Source organism: Heptranchias perlo, chromosome 9 (assembly GCF_035084215.1).
Source record: "Heptranchias perlo isolate sHepPer1 chromosome 9, sHepPer1.hap1, whole genome shotgun sequence".
Classification (NCBI taxonomy): Eukaryota; Metazoa; Chordata; class Chondrichthyes; order Hexanchiformes; family Hexanchidae; genus Heptranchias; species Heptranchias perlo.
In genome coordinates, this window is record NC_090333.1 from 75,984,337 (window position 1) to 76,003,683 (window position 19,347).

At 48.7% G+C, this 19,347-nt stretch overlaps 1 protein-coding gene across 1 annotated transcript in view; it reads right to left on the bottom strand.

The window, feature by feature from the left end:
* The window catches only part of LOC137324929 (ADAMTS-like protein 2), a 330,648-nt gene that overhangs the window by 229,063 nt on the left and 82,238 nt on the right, over positions 1-19,347 (bottom strand). The gene's annotated exons all lie outside the window — the stretch shown is intronic.

The following is a 19,347-nucleotide window of genomic DNA, read 5'->3' on the forward strand; positions in this document are numbered from 1 at the left end:
TGTGAAACTTTCTGGCAAAGGAGAGATGGGTTTTATTGTGAAGATAAACAGGGCGAGTTGCCTGCAGGCAGTTTTTGCTCTGTCCTGACTGTTGGTTAGTAATTCTGACTGATGCAGGTCCATGGATCATTAAAAATCAAGAGGGTGAAATCCATCTTGGACTGTTGTTCATAAAGGGCGCTAGTGAATCGACAGTCCGTTTCACATCCTCCGACTCTCCCCTCCAATGGAGGAGTTTAAATCGGGTTGCCGATCCGTTTTCCCCTCCCGACTCTTGATGTTTCACGGGCTGCACCTTCACCCTAAGAGCTGAAGTAGCTCTTCACCACCACCCACTCTCCCTTCCAGTTTTTCCTCTCCCAAAGGTGCTGCCTTTGCTGGGGGTCAGATCCACGGATGTTGGCATCCCGCCAGCACCTCACCTATGTGGCCAATTGTCCTGTGAGAGCCTAGCAGGCTGTCTGACCAGGGAGGGGGAGACGTTAGATCCAAGACCAATCTTATCCTCGCTAGACTTTCCAACAGGGGTCGTTGCATCTACCAACTGATCCAGTGAGGCGGAGTGACCACTCGGAAAGAGAGTGACCACTCGGAGAGTGAGACGGCGAGGGGAGTGACCACTCGGAGAGTGAGACGGCGAGGGGAGTGATCACTCGGAGAGTGAGACGGCGAGGGGAGTGACCACTCAGAGAGTGATACTGTAAAGGGGAGTGACCACTCGGAGAGCGAGACATCGACGAGGAGTGACCACTCGGAGAGCGAGACTTCGACGAGGGGCGTGACTACTCGGAGAGCGAGATTTCAACGAGGAGTGACCACTCGGAGAGCGAGACTTCAACGAGGAGTGACCACTCGGAGAGTGAGACTTCAACGAGGAGTGACCACTCGGAGAGCGAGACTTCAACGAGGAGTGACCACTCGGAGAGCGAGACTTCAACGAGGGGAGTGACCACTCGGAGAGCGAAACTTCAACGAGAAGTGACCACTCGGAGAGCGAGACTTCAACGAGGGGAGTGACCACTCGGAGAGCGAGACTTCAATGAGGAGTGACCACTCGGAGAGCGAGACTTCAACGAGGAGTGACCACTCGGAGAGTGAGACATTGATGAGGGGAGTGACCACTCAGAGAGTGAGACGGTGAAGGGGGTGACCACTCAGAGAGTGAGACGGTGAAGGGGGTGACCACTCAGAGAGTGAGACGGTGAAGGGGGTGACCACTCAGAGAGTGAGACGGTGAAGGGGGTGACCACTCAGAGAGTGAGACGGTGAAGGGGGTGACCACTCAGAGAGTGAGACGGTGAAGGGGGTGACCACTCAGAGAGTGAGACGGTGAAGGGGGTGACCACTCAGAGAGTGAGACGGTGAAGGGGGTGACCACTCAGAGAGTGAGACTTCGACGAGGGGTGACCACTCGGAGAGTGAGATGCACAGAGGGAGGAAGGTCTGCGATCACCAAATCTCCCTTGTAGATCTGTGCATATCAGCACATGGTATGTTCTTTTTTTTTTATTTGTTCACGGGATGTGGGCGTCACTGGCAAGGCCGGCATTTATTGCCCATCCCTAATTGCCCTTGAGAAGGTGGTGGTGAGCCACCTTCTTGAACCGCTGCAGTCCGTGTGGTGACGGTTCTCCCACAGTGCTGTTAGGAACGGAGTTCCAGGATTTTGACCCAGCGACGATGAAGGAACGGCGATATATTTCCAAGTTGGGATGGCGTGTGACTTGGAGGGGAACGTGCAGGTGGTGTTGTTCCCAAGCGCCTGCTGCTCTTGTCCTTCTAGGTGATAGAGGTCGCGGGTTTGGGAGGTGCTGTTGAAGAAGCCTTGGCGAGTTGCTGCGGTGCATCCTGTGGATGGTACACACTGCAGCCACAGTGCGCCGGTGGTGAAGGGAGTGAATGTTTAGGGTGGTGGATGGGGTGCCAATCAAGCAGGCTGCTTTATCTTGGATGGTGTCGAGCTTCTTGAGTGTTGTTGGAGCTGCACTCATCCAGGCAAGTGGAGAGTATTCCATCACACTCCTGACTTGTGCCTTGTAGATGGTGGAAAGGCTTTGGGGAGTCAGGAGGTGAGTCACTCGCCGCAGAATACCCAGCCTCTGACCTGCTCTCGTAGCCACAGTATTTATATGGCTGGTCCAGTTAAGTTTCTGGTCAATGGTGACCCCCAGGATGTTGATGGTGGGGGATTCGGCGATGGTAATGCCGTTGAATGTCAAGGGGAGGTGGTTAGACTCTCTCTTGTTAGAGATGGTCATTGCCTGGCACTTATCTGGCGCGAATGTTACTTGCCACTTATCAGCCCAAGCCTGGATGTTGTCCAGGTCTTGCTGCATGCAGGCTCGGACTGATTCATTATCTGAGGGGTTGCGAATGGAACTGAACACTGTGCAGTCATCAGCGAACATCCCCATTTCTGACCTTATGATGGAGGGAAGGTCATTGATGAAGTAGCTGAAGATGGTTGGGCCTAGGACACTGCCCTGAGGAACTCCTGCAGCAATGCCCTGGGGCTGAGATGATTGGCCTCCAACAACCACTACCATCTTCCTTTGTGCTAGGTATGACTCCAGCCACTGGAGAGTTTTCCCCCTGATTCCCATTGACTTCAATTTTACTAGGGCTCCTTGGTGCCACACTCGGTCAAATGCTGCCTTGATGTCAAGGGCAGTCACTCTCACCTCACCTCTGGAATTCAGCTCTTTTGTCCATGTTTGGACCAAGGCTGTAATGAGGTCTGGAGCCGAGTGGTCCTGGCGGAACCCAAACTGAGCATCGGTGAGCAGGTTATTGGTGAGTAAGTGCCGCTTGATAGCACTGTCGACGACACCTTCCATCACTTTGCTGATGATTGAGAGCAGACTGATGGGGCAGTAATTGGCCGGATTGGATTTGTCCTGCTTTTTGTGGACAGGACATACCTGGGCAATTTTCCACATTGTCGGGTAGATGCCAGTGTTGCAGCTTGGCTAGAGGCGCAGCTAGTTCTGGAGCACAAGTCTTCAGCACTGCAGCTGGGATGTTGTCGGGGCCCATAGCCTTTGTTGTATCCAGTGCACTCAGCCGTTTCTTGATATCACGTGGAGTGAATCGAATTGGCCGAAGACTGGCTTCCGTGATGGTGGGGATATCGGGAGGAGGCTGAGATGGATCATCCACTCGGCACTTCTGGCTGAAGATGGTTGCAAACGCTTCAGCCTTGTCTTTTGCACTCACGTGCTGGACTCCGCCATCATTGAGAATGGGGATGTTTGCAGAGCCTCCTCCTCCCGTTAGTTGTTTAATTGTCCACCACCATTCACGACTGGATGTGGCAGGACTGCAGAGCTTTGATCTGATCCGTTGGTTGTGGAATCGCTTAGCTCTGTCTATAGCATGTTGCTTCCGCTGTTTAGCATGCATGTAGTCCTGAGTTGTAGCTTCACCAGGTTGGCACCTCATTTTTAGGTACGCCTGGTGCTGCTCCTGGCATGCTCTTCTACACTCCTCATTGAACCAGGGTTGATCCCCTGGCTTGTTGGTAATGGTAGAGTGAGGAATATACTGGGCCATGAGGTTACAGATTGTGCTGGAATACAATTCTGCTGCTGCTGATGGCCCACAGCGCCTCATGGATGCCCAGTTTTGAGCTGGGGTTTCTGGGATCAAAGAAACCACATGAATGGACTGGTCCTTCCTTTTAAAGTCTGCATAACAACCCGGTCCCACTAGCTGTGTTTTGTTAACTTTGTTTCCTTCAGACATAAACAGGGAAAAGTTGGAGGATTTTCTGTTTTTACTGTATTTTTCCAATTTTCTCCACTCATCCCATAAGTTAGGGACACAGATCCAGGATGGGCTCGTGGGCGGGGGAATGCTCCATGGGCGGGGGTCGGGGGCCGGGGGCGAGATCCATGGGCGGGGGATGGGTTCCATGGCCGGGGGAACGGGGACGGCTTCCGTAGGCCGGGGCTCGATCCCGAATGCTGTACAGTAAACCCAGCCAAGGCAGAGGGAGAGAGTCTCTGCCAGGACCTGCTCCAGAGCTACTGAGAGGTGTCTGAGAGCAGCCCAAGGGTGATTCTCCATCCCTACCTGGGTGAAGGCAGATCCACCTGTCAGTGTGAAATCAGTAACCCTGAAACCACAGCCTCGGTCCTGTACTGAAGCAACCCAGGCAGCCGGTCAACAGAGCTCTGGCACATGGCTGGAAATCATCGAAGCAAATCACCAACCAATCCAAGAAAAACCTTAGATCATTTTTATACCGTAGTGATTGGACTTCCAAAGTGTGGTTTCAGGCATGGTGAGTTAATAATTTCACCCACACTAATAATGTTCAAAAAGTGTGCCTGTGGGCAAGTCATGGAGGGCAGGCTTAGTGGAGGTGCTACTGATGAAGACTTGACACTTTATCACCCTCCCCAGTAGGCTGCGGTGCAGGCAATGTCAATCCTGTACACAACAGGCACAGGACAGAGAATTACATTGAATTTACAGCGCAGAAACAAGCCATTCTGCTCTGTGCCGGTGTTTATGCTCCACACAATCCTCCTCCCTCCCATGTCATCCGCTATGACTACTGCCAGGGAAAGAGAACTTCCTCTTTCGCTGAGGCTCATGCGCACTGCGCTGGCCCCTCCTCACTGCCGTTCACCACGAGCGCGGCCCAGAGCCCCATGGCCAAGTACCAAACATGCAGCCGACGTAGGGAGCCATACGGGGGAGGACAGCAGAGTGCGGGAGAAGTGGGGGGGTGGGGGTAAGAAGCAGTAAGATGGGGGGGTGGTGTGGAGGGAAGTAGGAGCATGGGGTGGGGGGGTGGGCGGGAGGCGGGAGAGAACGTGATCCAGGTGTAAGGGGTGGGAGATAGAGGGAGAACATGGTCCAGATGGGTTGATGGATGACGTTCTTCCCCCCACCCCTCCGTTAGACCTCTTGAGGACAAACAGCAGCGAGTTGATTTCTTGGAAAGCCCCAACATTCACTGCAAATGATGTTATCGGACGGCCCGAAATCTGGAAGTTAGGACGCAGTGTCACTATTCACTTTGTAATGTAAAAGGTGACCCACCTCCGCCTTCTACCCAGTAAACCTGAACACAATCCATGGCCCGCACATAATGCCCCATTACTCACCACATCTCTCTCCCACAATATTTAGTTTGACGAGGGTGATTAGTGACAGTGTGAGTACTTCCGGTTTCCGATCGACCCGTGACCCCTCCTGCGCATGTGCCTCGCCACCCGATGACATCACTCAGCGCACAATAAAAAGCCACGGCTCCGCTAGTGACCTCACTTCTAATGACGTCACCCTCACCCGTTCTCGTTGAATGAAATGTGCCCTCACTAAACCAACCTTGCAGCTCAAATTATGGAAATAGTCAGTGCTGTGGGTTTGTCAAATTCAGCCTCACAGAGAAACGGCTACAGTCCCCCACATGATCTTACAGTGCCCGTTCATAGGGTCACATATTTGAAGGGGCCCACAAGCCAATTGCTGGGTTGGCCTGGTGTGGATTGTTTTCAGAGTCAAAGCGAGATGGGACGCTGCTCAATGTGAAGGCCTCACTCCTCCAACAGACAGGAGTTTTGTGGGAGTTTGTACAGATCATGCCGATTGTGTTCCATGCCCGACTCCAGGTTGACGGCAACTGGCACAAATTGGTGCCATGCAGCCCTCTTATAGAGTGGGGCCTGGCTTGCCTGACTGGCCAGTTCTCATAGCTACTTCATTCACCTGATTGTCCGTTTGGTCAGCCCTAAACCAGGGGAGTAGCTGCTCCTCTGCCTGGCCACAGAACTAGTTTTGTGACTCCTCACTGAGTTCTCTTGGTATCTTGGTGCCTGACACTTCAACGATGTAAGGGCCAAAATTCTGTGAGAATCACAGTAAAGCCTTTACAATGGCAGCAGGCAGAACCTCGACAAGGTGCAGGGAAACACTGCGATACTGAAGAGCATCACAACCTTACGATGCATAAGTCAGTTGGTTGTCCTTTGTATCCCTCAAAGGCGCTGAATGCTCAGAGAAAGAAGCATCTAAGCAGCCTGGTGCCTCCAGAAGGATCCATCTTGCACCTGATCCACCCATCCTGTCATGGCATCTTGTTTACTCAAGCAACAGCTCAAGAGATACAGGGAGGTGGTATTACTGACACAGAGCAGATATTACTGGGTGGGTCCCAGAGCAGCAATGAACAGGAGGAGCTGGGAGGCAAATTTGAGGAAACATCTGTCTCTCCCCAGAGGTGACATAAGCAAGAGCCCTGGGCTGAGGATTCCAAGACCGAGGTCTCAGGGGTCCGGGCTGTTAAAGATCAATGATTCAGGAGCATTGCTCTCCCCTGCAGGCAGTGGAGACAGTCTCTCCTCTCACGGTGCTGATGACAGGTCAATTGGAGGAGTCCAGAACTCACATCTGCAATGCAATGAGGCAGGCAGGACATGAAGTGCGGAAGCCCCTGGTGACTGGCAGTCCAGGAGATCAATGCAGCCAAACATGAGGAGGAGGAGGTAAGGGCTGTTGTCACTTCTGTACTGGCAACGGGATTACTGCCTCCATAGACGGCAGTCTTACAAAGTAGCCTTGACTGGTCAGAAAATACAGTTTCAACATAGTAGACGTGACTCCCGGTCAAATCCGTGCTCCAGAATCGCACCCCTGTGTGCTTGCACTTAGGCACGGTCCCGCCCTGTTCGTCCGGGCGCGGTCCCGCCCTGTTCGTCCGGGCGCGGTCCCGCCCTGTTCGTCCGGGCGCGGTCCCGCCCTGTTCGTCCGGGCGCGGTCCCGCCCTGTTCGTCCGGGCGCGGTCCCGCCCTGTTCGTCCGGGCGCGGTCCCGCCCTGTTCGTCCGGGCGCGGTCCCGCCCTGTTCATTTGATTCCGGTGGGTGCGCTGCCAGCACAATGATCAGGGCCAGCAGAGGTCATGGGAGGGAAACCATTGCAGAAATCGAGGTGGCCAACTCTGGTGCAGAGTTTTGGCTGAGGCGTCCTGCCTCACTACACTTGCCAGACCACCCTCCAGAAGTGGGTGGTTTTCATAAGGAAAGTCCAGGCCTTAATGTCAGAGGAAGTTGTGAACAGTCTGCTGCTCAGGGAACACCTTGGCTCCCTTGTGCAGTGCTGGTCGCTGAGGCTACTGATGTGCTGTGACCAGTGCAGAGAAAAGCCACAAGGATCGCTCGTGTAGGAGAAAGCAACATAGGTTCAAATGTAGGAATGAGATCAAGAAATTATTCTTCACACAGAGAGGGACCAACACTTGATTCAAGGCGAGCCAAATGGCCTTGCTCATCCATAGTTATCTTGTGATTTTTTTTTGAATGAGACGAGAAGGAGCAATGGAAGGAGTATGAACAGCATTTATAGATACACATAACCAAACTGGTAGAGCAGCTGTAGGAGTGAAGAGGAGGCACCGTGCAATGCCCAACAGCGTTATCTGCAGCTGTGGAGTAGAAGACATGCTGTCCATTGGCTCCGTACCTGTCTGCCCGCAATTTCATGCTTGAACCTCTTCGATCAGGTTTTGGCCAAATCAATCAAAGTCAATAGTGAGATCCTCTGTGATTGTGGTGCACTATCCCTCCGCATCTTTATTTCAGTAATTTTTAAACACGATTAACCACACCATCCTCCTCCAACACTTCTCCTCCGTTGTCCAGCTGAGTGGGAATGCCCTTGCTTTATTCCACTATTACCTATCCAGTCCTAGCCAGAGAATCTCCTGCAATGGCTTCTTTTCCTGCTCCTGCGGAGTCCCCCATTGACCTATCCTTGGTCCCATCCTATTCTCATCTACATGCTGCCCCTTGGCGACATCATCTGAAAACATGCTGTCAGGTTCCTCATATATACTGATGACACCCAGCTCTACCTCACCACCACCACCTCTCTCGACCCCTCCACTGCCTCACTATTGTCAGACTGCTTGTCCAACATCCAGTCTTCAGTCTGCAAATTCCTCAAATTAAACATTGGGAAGACCACAGGCATTGTCTTCGGCCCCCGCCACAAACTCCGTTCTCTCGCTACTCATTCCACCGCCCTCCCTGATCACTGTCTCAGGCTGAAACAGACTGTTTGCAAACTTGGCATCTGAATTGACCTGAGCTGAGCTTTCAACCCCGCATCCTCTCCATCATAAAGACCACCTACTTCCACCTCTACAACATTACCTGTCTCAGCTCCTGCCTCAGTCCATCTGCTGATAAAACCCTCGTCCATGCCTTTGATACCTCCAGACTCGACTATTCTAGTGACTATTCTAGTGATTTTCTGGCCAGCCTCCCATCCTCCACCCTCAATAAATTTGAGCTCATCCAAAACTCTGTTGCACGTATCCTAACTCGCAGCAAGTCTCGTTCACCCATCACCCCTGTGCTCGCTGACATACATTGGCTCCCGGTCCACCAACACCTTGATTTTAAAATTCTCATCCTCATGTTGAAATCCCTCCATGGCCTCACCCTTTCCTATCTGAACTTGGTAGTATTAGCATTGTCTGTTCTCTGAAATCTGTAGTGTCAGCGCTGTGCCTGTCTGAACTCTAGCCTGCCTAACAATGACTGGATCAAATTACACATTCCAGACAAGGGTTGGCTGAGTATTGTCCTCCCACTTCCTGTCGGTGACAATAACAAATTACCTTATTTCCAACACAGTGCTGTAAATAGACGCAACCTACTTCATCTAACCCTATCAACATATCCTTCTATTCCTTTCTCTCTCATGTGTTTATCTAGCTTCCCCTTAAATGTATCTTTGCTATTCGCCTCAACTATTCCATGTGGTAGCAAGTTCAACATTCTAATCACTCTCTGGGTTAAGAAGTTTTTCTTAAATTCCCTATTGGATTTATTAGTGACTATCTTATATTGATGACCTCTAGTTTTGGATTCCCCCACAAGTGGAAACATTTTCTCTACGTCTACCCTATCAAACCCTATCATTATCTTAAAGACCTCTATCAGGTCATCCCTCAGCCTTCTCTATATCCTTTTTATAATATGGAGACCAGAACTGTGCACAATACTCCAAGTGTGGTCTAACCAAGGTTCTATAAGTGAGGTGACTAAAGTAGTGGACAGGGGAATGTCTATGGATGTTGTTTATATGGACTTCCAGAAGGCATTCGATAAAGTCCCTCATAAGAGACTGTTAGTAAAAGTTGAAGCTCATGGAATTGAGGGTAAATTATTGACCTGGTTAGGAAATTGGCTGAGCGGCAGGAGACAGAGAGTAGGGATAATGGGCAGGTACTCAAATTGGCAGGATGTGATTAGTGGTGTCCCACAGGGATCTGTGTTGGGGTCTCAACTATTCACTGTATTTGTTAATGACTTAGATGTCGGGATAGAGAGCCACATATCCAAATTTGCTGATGACACAAAGATAGGCAGCATTGTAAGTAGTGTAGGTGGAAGCATGAAATTACAGAGCGATATTAATATATTAAGTGAATGGGCAAAACTGTGGCAAATGGATTTCAATGTAGGCAAGTGTGAGGTCATCCACTTTGGACATAAAAAGGATAGATCAGAGTACTTTCTAAATACGAACATATGAATTGAGAGCAGGAGTAGGCCATTCGGCCCCTCGAGCCTGCCCTGCAAATTTGATAAGATCATGGCTGATCTGATTGTGACCTCAACCCTACTTTCCCATCGATCTACTATAACCTTTGACTCCCTTGTTAATCAGGAATCTATCTAACTCAGCCTTAAAAATATTCACTGACCCTGCCTCCACCGCTCTCTGGGGAAGAGAGTTCCACAGACTCACGACTCTCAGAGAAAAAATTTCTCCTCATCTCCGTCTTAAATGGGAGACTCCTTATTTTTAAACTGTGTCCCCTAGTTCTAGTCTCTCCCACAAAGGGAAACATCCTCTCAGCATCTACCCCTGCAAGTCTCCTCAGGATCTTATATGTTTCAATAAGATCACCTCTCATTCTTCTAGGCTCCAGTGTATACAGGCCCAACTTGTTCAACCTTTCCTCAAAAGATAACCCCCTCATCCCAGGAATCGAGCGAACCTTCTCTGAACTGCCTCCAAAGCGATTATGTCCTTTCTTAAATAAGGAGACCAAAACTGCACACAGTATTCTAGACGTGGTCTCACCAATGCCCTGTACAACTGTAGCAAAACATCTTTACTTTAATATTCCATCCACCTTGCAATAAATGACAACATTCAATTTGCCTTCCTAATCACTTGCTGTACTTGCATACTAACTTTTTATGATTCATGTACTAGGACACCTAGATCCCTCTGTACCTCAGAGTTCTGCAGTTTCTCTCCATTTAAATAATATGCTGCTTTTATAATAAACTACCCTCTCTAAGTCCAGACTCTTATAACTCTCTCCCTCTCCTGATTTGTCTCAAAATCCCAAACCTTATAACTGTCCCTGTCTCAAGGTTTCTCTCCAAATCCCAATCCTTATAACAATCGCACTTGATGAGGTTTGATTAATGTTTGCAAATGGTGAAAAGTTCGAAACAGTGGAGGTCCAAAGAGGCTTAGGGGTCCATGTACATAGATCATTAAAATGTCACGGACAGGTACAAAAATAATCAGAAAGGCGAATGGAATGCTGGCCTTTATATCTAGAGGGCTAGAATACAAGGGGGTCGAAGTTATGCTACAGCTATACGAAGCCTGGATTAGACCACACCTGGAGTACTGTGTTCAGATCTGGGCACCGCACCTTAGGAAGGATATATTGGCCTTGGAGGGAGTGCAGTGTAGATTTACTAGAATGATACCTGGACTCCAAGGGTTAACTTACGAGGCGCGATTACACAAACTAGGGCTGTATTCCCTGGAATTTAGAAGATTAAGGGGTGATTTGATCGAAGTTTTCAAGATATTAAGGGGAACTGATAGGGTAGCCAGGGGAGAAACTATTTCCGCTGGTTGGGGAGTCTAGGACTGGGGGGCATGGCCTAAAAATTAGAGCCAGGACTTTCAGGAGTGAAGTTAGGAAACACTTCTACACGCGAAGTTTGGAACTCTCTTCCGCAAATGTCAGTTGATGCTAGCTCAATTGTTAATTTTAAATCTGAGATTGATAGATTTTTGTTAACCAAAGGTATTAAGGGATATGGGGTTATGGCGGGTATGTGGAGTTAGGTCACAGATCAGCCATGATCTCATTGACTGGAAGAACAGGCTCGAAGGGCTAAATGGCCTTGTCCAGTTCCTACGTTGCTTCCCTGCTTTTCAATTCTATCCCTCTAGAAAGGAACCCTAGTGCTTGGTTTGCCTTTTTATGGCCTTATTAACGTGCATAGTTACTTTGAGATTTCTGTATCTGTACCCCTAGATCCCTTTGCTCCTCTACCCTATCTAGACTCTTATTATCCAAGCAGGATGTGGCCTCTTTATTTTTCCTACCAAAATGCATCACCTCACACTTATCTATATTTTAATTCATTTGCCAATTACACGCCCATTCTGCAAGTTTATTAGCCTTGTATTTTGTCACGTTCTTCCTCAGTATTAACTACACCCCCAATTTAGTGTCGTCGCAAATTTTGAAATTGTACTTCTGATTCCCGAGTCCAAATCGTTTATATAAATTGTGAACAACAGTGGTCCCGGCAACGATCCCTATGGAACACCACTTCCCACCATTTGCCAGTCTGAGTAACTACCTTTAACCCCTAACCTCTGTTTTCTGTTTTGTATCCAGCTTGCTATCCATTCTGCTACTTGTCCCCTGACTCTACAAATGCCCTGACCTTAGTCATGAGTCTATTATGCGGTACCTTATAGAAGGCCTTTTGAAAATCTAAATATATTACATCTACTACATTACCCTTGTCTACTCTTCCTGTTACTTCTTCAAATAATTCAATAAGGTTGGTCAAGCATGACTTTCCCATTTGAAATCCGTGCTGATTATTCTTCATTATATTTTTGTTTTCTAGATGTTTTTCTATAACATCTTTGAGTAAGGATTCCAATATCTTTCCTACCACCGACGTTAAGCTAACTGGTGTGTAGTTCCCTGGACTTGTTCTATCTCCCCTTTTAAATATAGGAATCACATTAACTGTCCGCCAGTCCTCTGGCACTATTCTCTTTCCTAATTAATTTATATATATATGTAACAGTGCCTCTACTGTCTCTTCCCTAACATATTTTAATGGACCTGGGAGCCGATGCAGAAGCTTAAGGAAAGTGCCATGGTTAAGACTATAAACAGTACTTTTACTAGGTTATTTGCCCAAGTATACAGGCCACAAAGTTTTGCCTGTCAACCTGTCCCACATTGAAGTATCAGCCATGATTCAGTTTGTAGCACTCTCATCTCTGAGTCATAGGGCACGATTTTAAAAAGGAAAGATGGGTGGGTTGTGAGCGGGGGTGCATTCAAAATCGCAACTATTTCAGACCCTCCCCCAACCCGCCCACAACCCACCAACTTCCGGTTCTCACCAGGGCGGAACGAGGGGCGGGCAACCAACTTGCTCCCAGGAGGCGGGTTGGTGATTAAAACCTTTCAAGGAAGCTGCAGGCCTCCATTTTTCCAGCGTTTCCAATTTCAACCCCGAGGGGCTGGGATTCTTTTTTACTCTACGTGAAAATAGGTGAGAAGGCCCGAAAGTAACAGGTACGTGTCCTTCTGGAACAGGTTGTGGGCCCGGAGGAAGAGGAGTGTCTCCCCCAGGCCCAACAAGCCTACCTGCAGCGACCCCCCGTGATCGCGGATCCGACCCCCCCAATCTCCAACACCCCCCAACGATCGCAGACCCCCCCACCCCGATCTCCGACCCCCCCCCCACAATGATCGCAGGCCCCCGCGATGACCCCCAATCCCGACACCCCACCCCCGTGACTGACCCCCGATCCCTCCTCCCATGACTGACTGGTGCCCCGTGCCCATCCATGCCCATGCCCTCATGGCCCCCATTCCCGTGCCCCCATGCCCACCATGCCCCCCCCGGAACCCCCCCCACCGCCATCCATACAAACAAAAACTTACCTGCAGACTTACTTGAACACGTCCTCTCCTTGGCTGCTCCCCATCCGACTGAGACCAGCCTGTCAATCAGGCCGGTCAGTCGGACTGCAAGCCGACAAAAAAAAAATAAACGACGTCCTTACGTCAAAATTGTAAGGACCTACCGGGTTTCCCATCCACAATTTGACCCCCTCCCCGTTCCCGGCTCGGGGTCAAAATCATGCCCATAAAGTCGCGGGTTCAAGTCCGTCTCCAGAAACTTGAGCATATAATCCAGGCTGACACATTAATGCAGTACCGAGGTGCCTTCTTTCAGTTGAGAAGTTAAAGCGAGGTCTCTGCCCTCTCAGCTGGACTTAATTCATCCCACGGCACTATCTCGAAGAGGAGCAGGGGAGTTCTCACCGGTGTCCTGGACAATATTTATTCTTCAACCAACGTCACATTGCTGCATGTGGGACCTTGCTGTGCGCAATTGGATGCCACGATTCCTGCATTACTCAAGTACTTTAGGACATCCTGATGTCGTCAAAGCTGCTAGAAAATACAAGTTCCTTCGCTCGTATACCTTATAATGTATGGAAAGAGACAAGGCCAGTTGCTCTGGTGAGATCTTGCCTTCCAACAGATCGTATATGGCTGCATTCCCCCAGACAGTACATTCTCTCTCCCAGATTAATCAACCAAAAGAGATAAATAATTACAAGACTTCCAAGAAGGTAAATCTGTTGGAAACTCCCTCAGCCCCATGAAGCTAACACAGTGAAGCTCCAGGATGTCAATCTATGTTAGTCAATCCTCACCAGTTGCATTCCACAGATTACAGTCTTACAGTCCCAGCGAGACTGGAAACTTAAATGTTCCATCTAAGTCGTCGAGTGATTATCTGTGTCTACACTTCTTCCCGCAATCTTCAATCCTGCTATTAACCAAATATTCATCACAAGTAATTATGGGGTCAGAGAGTTTCGATACACTGCAGTGGAAAAAATTCCAATCACTAGTCTCACTTCAGCCTTTCCAAATTTGTACTTGCGTGTTCTTGCTTTGTGATCACAGTCTAAGTTAAATACCCTGCTCCCATCACATTATCCATACCCTTTAACATTCTAAATAACAACGTGCATTTAAATAGCATCTTAGATGTAGTGAGTGACCAAAGAGGCTGATTGGGTCAGTGAGCTGAAAACAATGGCTTCTGTCTTCCTGATGTTCGGTTGGAGGAAAGTTTGACTCATCCACTGCTTGTTGTCAAACAGACAGTCTGACAACAGAGGTAGTTGTGGAGTCAAGGGACGGTGTCATCTGTGTGTGTATATATATATATATATATATATATATATGTGGAAGCCAGGGAGTTTCAGGAGAGGTGGGCATGAAGCAGAGAGGCAATCACCTGTGTGAGGACATTAAGGAGGGAAAGGAGATTTCAGATCGCGTGGCAGGCGGACAGGACCAACCAGTCAAAGGAAGAAGGAACGAACTTGCCTTTATATAGCGGGGGAATGGTTTGAGGATGCAGTTTGTCGTGCAGAAGAGGTGCTGCAGGTTATCCCTGCCCTCCAGAATAATCCTGCAGTATTAGGAGGATTTGCCTGAAGAGAGGGAGGACTGACATGGTGCTTCACATGGATCAATCAGACCTGGCACTGAATGACCAGACCAGTTATGTGCCAGGTGTGTTCGAGTTTGCAGCCCTCGGATTTAAGGGGACGAAGATGGGAAGTGTACCCACGTAGGGTCGCCAACCCTCCCTCCAGGATTGACCCGCAGTCTTTTTTTTAAAAATTCGTTCATGGGATGTGGGCGTCGCTGGCGAGGCCGGCATTTATTGCCCAATCCTAATTGCCCTTGAGAAGGTGGTGGTGAGCCGCCTTCTTGAACCGCTGCAGTCCGTGTGCTGAAGGTTCTCCCACAGTGCTGTTAGGAAGGGAGTTCCAGGATTTTGACCCAGCGACGATGAAGGAACGGCGATATATTTCCAAGTCGGGATGATGTGTGACTTGGAGGGGAATGTGCAGGTGGTGTTGTTCCCATGTACCTGCTGCTCTTGTCCTTCTAGGTGGTAGAGGTCGCGGGTTTGGGAGGTGCTGTCGAAGAAGCCTTGGCGAGTTGCTGCAGTGCATCCTGTGGATGGTACACACTGCAGCCACTGTGGTGGTGAAGGGAGTGAATGTTTAGGGTGGTGGATGGGGTGCCAATCAAGTGGGCTGCTTTGTCCTGGATGGTGTCGAGCTTCGAGTGTTGTTGGAGCTGCACTCATCCAGGCAAGTGGAAAGTATTCCATCACACTCTTGACTTGTGCCTTGTGGATGGTGCAAAGGCTTTGGGGAGTCAGGAGGTGAGTCACTCGCCGCAGAATACCCAGCCTCTGACCTGCTCTTGTAGCCACAGTATTTATATGGCTGGTCCAGTTAAGTTTCTGGTCAATGGTGACCCCCAGGATGTTGATGGTGGGGGATTTGGCAATGGTAATGCCGTTGAATGTCAAGGGGAGGTGGTTAGACTCTCTCTTGTTGGAGATGGCCATTGCCTGGCACTTATCTGGCACGAATGTTACTTGCCACTTATGAGCCCAAGCCTGGATGTTGTCCAGGTCTTGCTGCATGCGGGCTCAGACTGCTTCATTATTTGAAGGGTTGCGAATAGAACTGAACACTGTGCAAACATCAGCGAACATCCCCATTTCTGACCTTGTGATGGAGGGAAGGTCATTGATGAAGCAGCTGAAGATGGTTGGGCCTTGGACACTGCCCTGAGGAATTCCTGCAGCAATGTCCTGGGGTTGAGATGATTGGCCTCCAACAACCACTACCATCTTCCTTTGTGCTAGGTATGACTCCAGCCACTGGAGAGTTTTCCCCCTGATTCCCATTGACTTCAATTTTACTAGGGCTCCTTGGTGCCACACTTTGTCAAATGCTGCCTTGATGTCAAGGGCAGTCACTCTCACCTCACCTCTGGAATTCAGCTCTTTTGTCCATGTTTGGACCAAGGCTGTAATGAGGCCTGGAGCCAAGTGGTCCTGGCAGAACCCAAACTGAGCATCATTGAGCAGGTTTTTGGTGAGTAAGTGCCGCTTGATAGCACTGTCGATGTCACCTTCCGTCACTTTGCTGATGATTGAGAGTAGACTGATGGGGCGGTAATTGGCCGGAATGGATTTGTCCTGCAATTTTCCACATTGTCGGGTAGATGCCAGTGTTATAGCTGTACTGAAACTGTTTGGCTAGAGGCGCAGCTAGTTCTGGAGCACAAGTCTTCAGCACTACAGCCGGGATGTTGTCGGGGCCCATAGCCTTAGCTGTATCCAGTGCACTCAACCGTTTCTTGATATCACGTGAAGTGAATTGAATTGGCTGAAGACTGGCTTCTGTGATGGTGGGGATATCGGGAGGAGGCCGAGATGGATCGTCCACTCAGCACTTCTGGCTGAAGATGGTTGCAAACGCTTCAGCCTTGTCTTTTGCACTCACATGCTGGACTCCGCCATCATTGAGGGTGGGGATGTTTACAGAGCTTTCTCCTCCCGTTGGTTGTTTAATTGTCCACCACCATTCACGACTGGATGTGGCAGGACTGCAGAGCTTTGATCTGATCCGTTGGTTGTGGAATTGCTTAGCTCTGTCTATAGCATGTTGCTTCCGCTGTTTAGCATGCATGCAGTCCTGAGTTGTAGCTTAACCAGGTTGGCACCTCATCTTTAGGTACGCCTGGTGCTGCTCCTGGCATGCTCTTCTACACTCATCATTGAACCAGGGTTGATCCCCTGACTTGTTGGTAATGGTAGAGTGAGGAATATACTGGGCCATGAGGTTACAGATTGTGCTGGACTACAATTCTGCTGCTGCTGATGGCCTCATGGATGCCCAGTTTTGAGCTGCTAGATCTGTTCTGAATCTATCCCATTTAGCACGGTGGTCTCCAAAAATTGAAGATGAATCTCCAGGACACTGCTGCGAGCAACCCAGGAGAAAAATCATAGGGGCACCCAAAAAAAAAAATCGAGTGTTTTTTTTTCATTTTCTTTGAACGCTTTTATTCATTAGTTATAAAAATATTAGAGATGGAGAAAAAAAGGGATGTTTGACTGGGCAGGGTGTTTGGAGGCGAGAGGTGATGTGATGAAACTGCCACGGTTATGTTGAACCAGAGTTGGTAACCCTACACCCATGTGACAGCAGGAGTGGGAGATGGTGGTGACATAGCCCACTCCCACAATTCCTCTCACCGGCCTACTTAAAACAGGACCCATTTGTGGTGGCAACTTGTGCAATGTCATGGGCTGTCGGCCCCGTTTCATTTTCTCAAGGGTGCTGCTCTTAAAAGGTCGTGGTTACCTAATTCCCCAATCCTGTTTATTTGCAGGCGTACAAGGTGAACAGATCGGATAACCTCCTGGAGAGTCTGCTCCTGGGCCTGACAAAGTCTGCCGCACATAGGTCTGCAATGAGCAAGATCACCTTAATAAGGATTCCTCTGACGACTTGCCCATGTGCCAAGCTGTTGTCTGTGCCCAGGTAACTCTTGAACATCAATATTGAACATCAATGCATGGGATAATAAGGCCAGCCAGCGCAGATTTGTTGAAGGCAAGTTGTGTTTGACAAATTGATTAGATTTTCTTTGAAGAAGTGCCAAATTGGGATAGTTAAAGAGAATCGGGTAGATGTAGTGTTTATGGATTTTCGGATGCCTTGCAATAAGGTGTCTAAGAGGCTTATTAGAGAAATTTGGGTATCTAGTATAAGAGGAAATGTGGCAGCATGGACAAAAGTTGGTTGATGGACGAAAGCAAGGAGATAGGGTCAATGGGTATCGCTCGGACTGGAGAAGAGCTGGAAGTGGTGTATCCCAGGGGCCAGAGCTGGGCCCACTTTTGTTCTCATTTTGGTTGGATGATTTGGTTTTGGATGTCGGGAGGGAAGAACAATCCTGAAGTTTGCTGATGACACAAAAGTAGGAGATTGGCAAACAGCAAGGAGGACTTTAAAAGATTTCAGGAAGACATAGACAGGTTAGTAATATGGACAGACAGGTGGCAGATACAAGTTAATGTGGATAAATGTGAGGTAATACATTCTGAGAGGAAAAACAAGGAATGGGAACATACACTCAATGAAAAGACCCTGAAGGGTGTAGATGAACAGAGAGATCTAGAGGTTCAAATACAGAATTCCCTGAAAGTGCAAATGCAGGCATATAAAGTCAGAAAAATGTTTTTATGGATAAATGCATAGAGTAAAGAACTACAGAAGTTATTATAAATTTATACAAAACACTGATTAGGCTGCACTTAAGAGTATTGTGAGTAGTTTTGGGCATCTCATTAAAGAAAGGTATTAAAACCAAGGAGAGCGTACAATGTAGATTCACCAGGATGATGCCAGGGATTAGAAACTACAGTTATGAGGAGAGGCGTGAGATACTGAGACTATTTCCACTAGAGCAGAAAAGGCTAAGAGGAGATTTAACAAAGGTTATTATAATTGTGTATAGCTTTGATGAAGTAAATAGTGAAAGCTACTGCCTCTGGTTGAGGAGTCAGTGACGACAAGTTAGCAATTTAAAATTACGACTAAGAGAGTGAGGAGAAATCTCCTCGTCAGAGAATGGAGTGCTTTGCCACAAGGAGCGGAAAATTGGATAAATATTTGAAGCAGAGGAAGATACAGGGTTCTGGCAAAGAGCAGGGCAATAGAATTAGAGCTGGCACAGGTCCAATGGGCCGAATGGCCTCCTTCTGTGCTATAAACTTCTATGTTTCTGTCCGGTGTCTGTTGGATCCCTCGATGCCTTTGTGACTGTTAGGCGCCTCATGGGATATTTTGTTGGTTTGATTCAATTTAGTTTTATAAATCAGTTCGGGTAGGCCACATTTCCCTGAGATTTCAGTGTTACGGGGGGGGGGTAATTTTGACTTTGGCCAATAGTGTAGACCGGGCAATATCACCCATTTTCCACGATCACCCAAAGCCAAAATTACCCCCATTGTCCCTGTAAGGGGAAGCACTTGATGTATGCTGCCATCTTTCACATAGTTATTTATTCCTCTGTGAGTTTTGGATATTGGGTTCTGCTGAATACTGCAAATAGTTTTTTGTGATCATCAAGTTGAGGGACATTAGTGCTTCGAAGTGGAACACTTTCCCCATTTCAGGCAACAGCGTCAGTACTGAGCACTCCCAGGTCAGGTATAGCACAGTCAGCTGCAGACTAAAGCTCCCATCAAACTGCCCCAACAATCCACCTCCATTTCTTGTGGCCACTTAGCCCCAAATTAGGGGCTTACATCCAGGAGAAACTGGGTTGAGACTACCCCAAACTCACTTCAAGGAGGATCCTTTCACCCATCAAATGGGGGAGGCATCAATCAAACCCAGCTCCCA